We start from the raw sequence: 8504 nt of genomic DNA, 5'->3' as shown, positions 1-8504 counted from the left end.
AAGATTGGCTCTTGTTTCCCTGCTTGTTCCAGCTTCCAGTGCCTTATAGATACTCTTCAAAACATGCTTTATTTGTGTAACTAGTAGTATAACGGAAATTTTGTTATGAGTTGACGTCTGTGTGATTGGGATGTACGAGTTGTCGTGGCCGAGTGGTTAAGGCGATGGACTAGAAATCCATTGGGGTCTCCCCGCGCAGGTTCGAATCCTGCCGACAACGTCATCTTTTTCATTTCAACAAAGATATCTTCGACGTGTATTACCTCATGCCGTGGCACAAAAGCGGAGAATTTTCACGAAAATCAACCCATTTGAATACGACGTGTCGCGTTCAGAACACGCGCTTAATGAAATGCAGCGCCCCGCCACACAGTGATTCTCATAACCACCGCACTTTAACAAATCGCACATCACATATAAAACTCGGAACTTTGAATCGTTTGCACATGCGGACACGCAGATGGATGCTGTAGTTTAAAATTCTGAGGGATTTTTTTTGTCATTTTATCTGATGAGACAACAATAATAGTGGTACATGAGAATGTAAATGTTATTCAATTCAATTCAATTCAATTCAATTCAATTCAATCTTTATTGGCAGACTTCATGTCCATAAAAACAAGACAAGAAACAAGAAACACACACACAACTACCCCCCCCCCCCCCCCCCCCCCCCACGACACAAGGTATAAACCATTAAATATATACAGTTGTGGTCAAAAGTTTACATACACTTGTAAAGAATATAACATAATGGATCTACTGAGTGTCCCATTATTTCTAAAACTCTGATTTTCCTCTGATAGAGTGATTGGAACAGATACTTCTTTGTCACAAAAAACATTCATGAAGTTTGGTTCTTTAATGACTTTATTATGGGTTAACAGAAAAAAGTGATCACATCTGCTGGGTCAAAATTATACATACAGTAACATGAATTAGCAATTTTGGTGACTTAGAAAGTTGTCAGTGAACTGAGCTTCATAGCATGGCCTCTTAACTTCTTCTGAGTGATTATGAGTGACTACAGCTGGTGTCTTCTCTTAGACAGGTTAAATAGGGCTCATTGGATACAAACGCCCACAAATGCTACAATGGGAAAGTCAAAGGAGCTCAGCATGGATCTGAAAAAGCGAATTATTGACTTGAACAAGTCAGGAAAGTCACTTGGGGGCATTTCAAAGCAGCTGCATGTCCCAAGAGCAACAGTGCAAACAATTGTTTGTAAGTATAAAGTGCATGGCACTGTTTCATCACTGCCAAGATCAGGAAGAGAATGCAAGCTATCACCTCCTGCTGAGAGAAAATTGGTCAGGAGGGTAAAGAGTCAACCAAGAATCACCAAAAGGCAGATCTGCCAAGAATTAGAAGCTGCTGGAACACAGGTGTCATTGTCCACAGTTAAACGTGTTTTGCGTCTCCATGGACTGAGAGGCTGCCGTGCAAGAAGGAAGCCCTTGCTCCAAAAGCGGCACCTTAAGGCTCGACTGAAGTTTGCTGCTGATCACATGGACAAAGATAAGACCTTCTGGAGGAAAGTTCTGTGGTCAGACTAAACAAAAATCGAGCTTTTTGGCCACAATGCCCAGCGATATGTTTGGAGGAGAAAAGGTGAGGCCTTTGACCCCAAGAACACCGTGCCTACAATCAAGCATGGTGGTGGGAGTATTATGCTGTGGGGCTGTTTTGCTGCCAATGGAACTGGTGCTTTACAGAGAGTAAATGGGACAATGAAGAAGGAGGATTACCTTCACATTCTTCAACATAGCCTAAAATCATCAGCATGAAGGTTGGGTCTTGGGCGCAGTTGGGTGTTCCAACAGGACAATGACCCCAAACACACATCAAAAGTGGTAAAGGAATGGCTAAATCAGGCTAGAATAAGGGTTTTAGAATGGCCTTCTCAAAGTCCTGACTTAAACCCCATTGAAAACATGTGGACAATGCTGAAGAAACAAGTCCATGTCAGAAAGCCATTAAATTTAACTGAACTGCACCAATTCTGTCAAGAGGAGTGGTCAAAGATTCAACCAGAAGCTTGTGGATGGCTACCAAAAGCGCCTAATTGAAGTGAAAATGGCTAAGGGACATGTAACCAAATATTAGCACTGCTGTATGTATATTTTTGACCCAGCAGATGTGATCACTTTTTTCTGTTAACCCATAATAAAGTCATTAAAGAACCAAACTTCATGAATGTTTTTTGTGACAAAGAAGTATCTGTTCCAATCACTCTATCAGAGGAAAATCAGAGTTTTAGAAATAATGGGACACTCAGTAGATCCATTATGTTATATTCTTTACAAGTGTATGTAAACTTTTGAGCACAACTGTATATGTATATAAATAAGTATATAAAGCATTTGTAAAAATATAAAACCATAATATACATAAAACGCAATTACTTAAAATAAATCAATAAATACACAAACACTTTAACCAGTGCTTTCTGAGACTGGATGAGTAACGGGAACCACTCACTGTCAGATCTGTAAGTGCTAAAATTATACTGTTACTCGAACCATCCAGTCGTTCTCTAAAATTGAACATTAACTTTCTTAAAAGTGCTTTAAAAGTCCAGACACCCACAGCTACAAACATCTGGCTGGCACTACCACTTTAATTTAATTTCTATTTTTAATGAATATACTCATCTTAACAGAATATATATTCTGTTGCCTACATTGCAGAATGTGACTTTGCCATCTAAACAGAAAAATGAGAACGGTCACAGTGAGATTTGAACATTTCGTGGGAACACAAAGATCTGTTGCAGTGGCTCGGTGTGGGGAAAATACAAACAACTCATACTGTGATCAGCTAACCTGCTGCTCTTTGTGGATTTATACAACTGAATTCAACAAGATGTAAGCAGATGATTCAGAGTTTTCTCGACTGAGTTCCATTTCCTACACCAACATTATACTGTACAGTGTCTTTATACTAGACAGTATACGTTGGTATAACGATTCAATTCAGTAAATGAATCTAAGCATCATCAGCCTAAATGTAGATCATTATCTGCTTTATGATGTAACCAAAGACTGACCACCACAGCCACTGTCTATCAGTCCATCGCAGTGCTTTACTGTGAATTCACCACACTACTGCAAACTAATCTGTTAGCCTGCACAAACCTACACAGCATTTTCATGCAGCTTTTGAATAACACAAAGCTAGTATTGCACATACAAATCAAATATGTGATAAAAAATAGTTTTAGCAGTTTATCAGGTATCACTGAGCAGTCATTATCTTTAAATCTAACCTCTCTTCTTCCCCCCAGGTCCTGTCTTTCTTGCGGCCTGATAGATAAGTTAGCTTTCTTTGATAGTGAAGTTAGCTTTCTTTATTTTATGCCCCTGTGAGATAAAAGGTAAAGCTGGAGCTTTAGCTACCAACACACTGTGACACAGTTTTTTGAGCCGATAGAAAAACAGCTGAAACATTATGTTGTAGTGAAACCTCACTTCCCTTGTGCTCCTCCTCTTCTGCAGTGGATACTGACTACAACATAGGACACCTGCACTCACTCGCCCACTTTAACCCCTGACCATAAATGCTACATAAATTTTATTCCACAACCCTGACATCCACATTACTCACACTCATAACACATACATATAGGGCCTTGGGGGTGGGCATGTTATATGGCGTCCAGAGAAAGCTCTGTGTATTCAACCTCACATCTGGCGCCGGTGCCCACTTCTCAATTTTAAATGCATGCAGACATTGAAGGTCTTCAGGAGGGGCTGTGCTGACACCTGCTGCACTCTGGTAGGAACCACATTGCCCTCGAGTGTTTTAAATGCACTTTAGAACAGCATGCAGCAACACTACAGCTGGCAGAGGGAGGCTCTTCACACACCCCCATTCTCTGTTAGCCATTGGGGCGGAGGGACTGGGAGGAGCAGTTGGCTGTCTGATTGGGGTCTGGGATGCGGGGTCTCTTTGCTACTACGGAGCCAGCAGCGTCTGCTTGTCTCAACCCCAGGGAAAAGGGTAACATCTCCTGGGTCTATAGGTGCGGTTTCCCCCTGGACCTGGGGCATAGAGTATGTTTGGGGAATGTGATTGTGTGTACAGTGTCCATTTGTGTCTGTCTCCACGTTGGGTGAGTGCCGAGTATTTGTATATGTTTGCATGAGGGTGGGAATGCACATTTGTGTCTGTGTGTGCCTGTACGTCTGTGTCTATATGTCAGGTCGGGCCTCTGGCCTCTGGGGTCCACTTTGGCTGCCAGCAGAGCCCGTGGGCACGTCACTGCAGCCCCCTCTGGCTTCTGCACCGTGGCTGCTAGGTGACCCCTCGTCTGGGGCTCTCCTCAGCTCTTCCTAGGAGGGTGGCATGGTTGCCCTTCTGATGGTCCTCCTTGGGCTCTCGCACTCTGAGGGCCTCTGGATGTCTGGGGCCTGGATCTCCTCCATGCCTGCTTCATTTGCTGGGGGACTGGGCTATGGTTCCTCATACGCTCGAGCAGATCGTTACATGGAGAAACCTTTTGAATACAAGCACGCTCATCCACACAGGTGTGCACACAGGTGTATGCACGGGTGTTCACAGACACAAACTACACCTTTCTTGGCTGCTACCTCAAAGCACATTGTGCACTGTCAGTCTTGCATGCTGCACAATAACATTCAATATTTAGTATTTACTGTAATTTACACTTAGCTAGATTATTGTGATGGTGTTGTGTTTTATTATATTTGTTTTAAAATGTATGGAGTATCCGTGAATAAATACTCAAATAAAGTACAGTACCTGAAAATTCTACTTCATTACAGGAACAAAGTATTTGTACTTTGTTAATTCCCACCTCTGGTTGCTGGTACTACTGCTGGTCCAGCTAACATGTCGGTTAATTCCACACATTTTGCTACATCAATTATTAGTTTCTTCTTATTGTTTTCTCTCAGTTTTTCAACTCCATCTTTTCGCCAATTCTTTCTCACTAAATTGTTTCGACAAGGTGCGTCAGAGCAAAGCGAAGGTAGGGGAGGGGCCGGTCGCGTGAAGAGATTTGATTGGGCAATCCAGTGTCAGTAATGAAAATGAACGAATGGGCTGCTATCGGTGCCCATCGGTCCAAAAGTGAGTCGGTATGTCTGATTACCAGTGAATCCCTGCCTTCAGGACAATGAGCCCTGTTTTCTTTAAGACACCACAGTTGAAATGTTGCAGTTAACATTGTTTGCTGACTTACAGTACAGGGACCGAGCAACTTGGTGTCACCGAATCAAACATCACGTGGAGCTTTGAAGGAGATAAGTATTTATAAGCACACTAGCAAAATGCACCAAGGAGCGACTCAATAAACCATTGAGTGACAATCCCTAAAAATGGGAACTGCTTGGTGTAGAAAAATTAATATTTTGCATTTTATAGATGTAATAATATATATTTCAGACCGTATAAAATAAACAATATATAAGAATTATGAATTAGAATGGTTATTAATAGGATGTAAATTAGAAGGTCTACATAGGAGGTGAGCATTAGAGTTGAAATTGATAAAATAAAGGTACACCTTGTTTTTTCTCATGTAGAATAAATAGCCGCTTTTAACCAGTAGGTGGCAGTCACACACTAAAAAATAGTCTCAGCATACATTGTGGATGGAGGAGCTCCAATAATTTAAAATCCTTCGATTTAAAAAGTATGGATAATTATCCGGAGCTGTGTTACAATGATATAAAGTAAAACCACATCTTGTACTTATCTAAAGTTGAAGTGTGAGATAGTTTGCGGCAGCATTAACACGCTGGCATGGGCACAAAGAAACCAATGTTTGCAATACACAGGCGATATTTGCATGAAGAGTGGTTAAACAAAATGCCACATTACGTTACAGCAGAATATGACATATTGTTCTGGAGGTGCTGGGAAGTGCAGGCTTTCAATGCAACTTTTGTATTGCAGTTTTCCACTTAGCGCAGCCATAAAAGTCCCCACGGGGCAGGAACATGTGGGAGCTTATGTCATTTACCTGTGATGCCAGCAGGGAGTGGAGTGGAAAGTGTCAGCCTTTGCATGCCAGATAAATACATACACTAATGAAACATGGGATCTGATAACTTCATCTCGTGTCAGATGCCTACACAGAGATCAACCTCTCACTGGATAAGGCAGCCATCCCATCCTGTCTAAAATCAGCCACAATCATCCCAGTGCCGTCTCCCATCTCCAGCCTGAATGATTACCGCCCTGTGGCCCTCACACCGGTAATCATGAAATGCTTTGAGAGACTAGTCCTTCAGGACATCAAGGATTACCTCCCCCCAGAATTCGACCCCCACCAGTTTGCATACCGTGCAAACAGATCCACAGAAGACGCCATCGCCACAGCCCTCCACGCTGTGCTGAGTCACCTAGAGCAGCGGCAGAGCTACATCCGAATGCTCTTTGCGGACTACAGCTCAGCCTTTAATACAATCATCCCGGACATCCTCATCACCAAACTGGTCACTCTTGGCCTCCCTCCTCTCACATGTGCCTGGATTAAGGACTTTCTCACAAACTGGCCCCAGACTGTAAGACTCGGCCCTCATCTCTCCTCCACTTGCACACTGAGCACCGGCTCCCCACAGGGCTGTGTGCTGAGCCCCCTCCTGTATTCTCTCTACACCCACGACTGCAGTTCGACCCACAACAACACTCTCATCATCAAGTTTGCTGATGAAACCACGGTAGTCGGACTCATCTCGAAGGGAGACGAGGCAGACTACAGAGAGGAAGTCCTGAAGCTGGCAGCATGGTGTTCAGAAAACAACCTGGCACTGAACACTAAGAAAACCAAAGAGCTCATTGTTGACTTCAAGAGACACAGCACTGACTTGGCCCCCCTTTACATCAACGGGGAGTGTGTGGAGAGGGTCCACACCTTCCGGTTCCTTGGTGTCCTCATCTCTGCTGACATCTCCTGGACAGACAACATCTCAGCGGTCGTCAAGAAGGCCCAACAGCGGCTGCACTTCCTGAGAGTCCTCAGGAAGTACAAGCTGAACTCCAACCTGCTGCTGACCTTCTACCGCTCGTCCATTGAGAGCCTGCTAACCTACTGCATCACGGTATGGTACGGCAGCTGCACCAAGGCGGATAGAGTGAGGCTTCAGAGTGTGGTCAAGACAGCACAAAAGTTCATCGGCTGCCCTCTCCCCTCCCTGATGGACATCTATTCCTCCCGCTGCCTCACCAGAGCAGCAAACATTATCAAGGACAGCTCCCACCCTGGCTTCAACATGTTCAGCCTGCTTCCCTCAGGGAAGCGCTACAGGTGCATCAGCACAAAAACCCACAGACTCAAAAACAGTTTCTTCCCCAAAGCCATAACCACCCTGAACTCACACATGCACAGATAACACAGCCCCCACCCCCCCCAAAAATTTTTTCTTCCCACTTCCTCTATGGACCACCACTGTGCAATACCAATTCTATGTGCAATAACTCAACTGTATATACACAACACTATTTATTACATATTACTTTTTTTTAAAAACGGCTTGTATATTTGTACATTTTATGTACATTTTACTTTTTCCCTTTGTTAATACTGTCCATATGTATATAGCGCTGCAGAACTGTACCCCCCCCAGCATGTTTACACTGAGTAGGAGATGCTCTGTATCTCATTGTACAACTGTATATGTCACACAGTGGAAATTTGTATTTATCTTGTATATTGTTTTTATTCTGATTTTTAGTGTTTATTTATGAGTGTTTTATTTGCATGGTTTTATTCTGTTTCTATTGCATGGTTTTTAGTGTTTTATGTGACATGGTTTTTATCCACTGTGGACTGGCTGCACATGGGACAAATTAGCTGATAGGGACCACCTGCTGAGGCAGGGGTGTGTCCAGAGGTGGCCTATCAGCTGTGTAAAGACCTTTTAAAAACAGGCTAGCTGGGCACTGAAAGAGAGAGGCCCCAGACTGGAAGGTTAATGCGAGATGGCCAGTGTGATGCGGCGACCAAGTCCTGACCTCATGGAACGGCAACAGTAAGAGACAACGCGTGTGATTGGCAGCAGGGCAGAGGTTTACCTCTGCCTGCATTTGTGAGTAGGGTCTCTACTGTTGTTTACTGGGTGCAGCTGGATTGGGAGAGGGTCACCATGGCCATGAGCCAGGGCCGCTTCTGGGACCATTGTTCTGGCCCCTATTTGTTATGTTGCAGGACACCGACGCAAGGGGAGCTGTGGCGGTGGTCGCATCATGGATTCGGGTGCAGAACGCAAGCCGGGCTGGGAAGTGATGGGCCAGCGGAAGGACAAGAAGATGGGTGGCTCTTTCTTGTCTGCTGAAGACGGGGCTGGCGTGGACTCTGCTCTAAAGGAGGAATTCCTGGCCTGCTGATGGACCCATAATGAACATGTGGCCTAATTATAGCAGGGGGGGTTTTAGTGAATGTAGAAAATGGTAGCTTTATGGGTTTTAGAATTGTTTTTAGTAGAGAGCAAACATTTTATTATGTACATTTTAAGGGTGTTTTATTTGTGCTCCCT

At 43.8% G+C, this 8504-nt stretch overlaps 1 non-coding gene across 1 annotated transcript; it reads left to right on the top strand.

Annotated features, from left to right (window-relative positions):
* The first annotated feature begins 138 nt into the window (after positions 1 to 138).
* On the top strand, positions 139 to 220 carry trnas-aga (transfer RNA serine (anticodon AGA)). Its single transcript has one exon. It is a non-coding gene; the product is annotated as a tRNA-Ser (tRNA).
* Positions 221 to 8504: the final 8284 nt, after the last annotated feature.

This window comes from Mchenga conophoros, linkage group LG4, assembly GCF_057382185.1.
Source record: "Mchenga conophoros isolate Kocher_MC1m ecotype Shallow Benthic linkage group LG4, M_conophoros_male_GT1.1, whole genome shotgun sequence".
NCBI lineage: Eukaryota > Metazoa > Chordata > Actinopteri > Cichliformes > Cichlidae > Mchenga > Mchenga conophoros.
The sequence above is the reverse complement of the archived record's forward strand: the minus strand, read 5'-3'. Positions and strand labels throughout refer to the sequence as shown.